The sequence below is a fragment of the Schistocerca gregaria genome, unplaced genomic scaffold (assembly GCF_023897955.1).
Source record: "Schistocerca gregaria isolate iqSchGreg1 unplaced genomic scaffold, iqSchGreg1.2 ptg000698l, whole genome shotgun sequence".
Classification (NCBI taxonomy): domain Eukaryota; kingdom Metazoa; phylum Arthropoda; class Insecta; order Orthoptera; family Acrididae; genus Schistocerca; species Schistocerca gregaria.
The window spans coordinates 402,333-404,222 of NW_026062077.1; positions in this window are offsets into that span (position 1 = coordinate 402,333).

Here is a 1,890-nt window from a genome sequence, read left to right on the forward strand (position 1 = left end):
GGTCATGTCAAAGGCACCAAAGCCAGCTAAAAAGTCAATAATCGATACCTAAAACTTAAATTGTACTACTTCTTACTGGCTATTACTTCTACTTAGAAACTTCATCTGTGTACTACTATATTGATTTTAGTGTCTCCGGATACCGCAGCACGCGACATAGCTTTACAGACGATAAGTACAACCGTTTCAGGGAGAAGAGCGGCCAATGTGACGATCTGGCTTTAAGTCGATTCGATAACAAATGATGAAAACGGACGGAATTCTCAGGTTTTTAACTACATATGAACACTTTTCACATTCTCCCGTGCAACTCAGCTGCTAGTTCTCCTTTCATGCAGAATCTTAAGGTCCTAGCTCATGTTCAAGGCACCAAAGCCAGCTAAAAAGTCAATAATCGATACCTAGAACTTGAATTGTACTACTTCTTACTGGCTATTACATCAACTTAAAAGCTTCATCTGTGTTCTACTATGGTGCTTTTAGTGTCTCCGCATACCGCAGCACGCGAAATAGCTTTGCAGACGATAAGTACAACCGTTTCAGAGAGAAGAGCGGCCAATGTGACGATCTGGCTTTGTGTCGATTCGATAACAAATGACGAACACGGACGGATTTCTTAGGTTTGTGCTACATATGAACACTTTTCACATTCTCCCGTGCAACTCGGCTGCTAGTCCTCCTTTCATGCAGATTCTTAAGGTATTAGCTCATGTCCAAGGCACCAAAGCCAGCTAAAGAGTCAATAATCGATACCTAAAACTTAAATTGTACTACATCTTACTGGCTATTACATCAACTTAGAAGTTTCATCTGTGTTCTACTATGGTGCTTTTAGTGTCTCCGCATACCGCAGCACGCGAAATAGCTTTGCAGACGATAAGTACAACCGTTTCTGAGAGAAGTGCGGCCAATGTGACGATCTGGCTATAAGTCGATTCGACAACAAATGACGAAAACGGACGGATTTCTCAGGTTTTTACTACATATGAACACTTTTCACATTCTCCCGTGCAACGCGGCAGCTAGTCCTCCTTTCATGCAGAATCTTAAGGTCCTAGCTCATGTCCAAGGCACCAAAGCCAGCTAAAAAGTCAATAATCGATACCTAAAAATTAAATTGTACTACTTCTTACTGGCTATTACTTCTACTTAGAAACTTCATCTGTGTACTACTATATTGATTTTAGTGTCTCCGGATACCGCAGCACGCGACATAGCTTTGCAGACGATAAGTACAACCGTTTCAGGGAGAAGAGCGGCCAATGTGACGATCTGGCTTTAAGTCGATTCGATAACAAATGACGAAGACGGACGGGTTTCTCAGGTTTTTACGACATATGAACACTTTACACATTCTCCCGTGCAACTCGGCTGCTAGTCCTCCTTTCATGCAGAATCTTAAGGCCCTAGATTATGTCCATGGCACCAAAGCCAACTAAAAAGTCAATAATCGCTACCTAAAACTTGAATTGTACTACCTCTTACTGGCTCTTACATCAACTTAGAAGTTTCATCTGTGTTCTACTATGGTGCCTTTAGTGTCTCCGCATACCGCAGCACGCGACATAGCTTTGCAGTCGATAAGAACAACCGTTTCAGGGAGAAGAGCGGCCAATGTGACGATCTGGCTTTAAGTCGATTCGATAACAAGTGACGAAAACGGACGGATTTCTCAGGTTTTTACTACATATGAACACTTTTCACATTCTCCCGTGCAACTCGGCTGCTAGTCCTCCTTTCATTCAGAATCTTATGGTCCTAGCTCATGTCCAAGGCACCAAAGCCAGCTAAAAAGTCAATAATCGATACCTAAAACTTGAATTGTACTACTTCTTACTGGCTATTACATCAACGTAAAAGCTTCATCTGTGTTCTACTACGGTGCTTTTA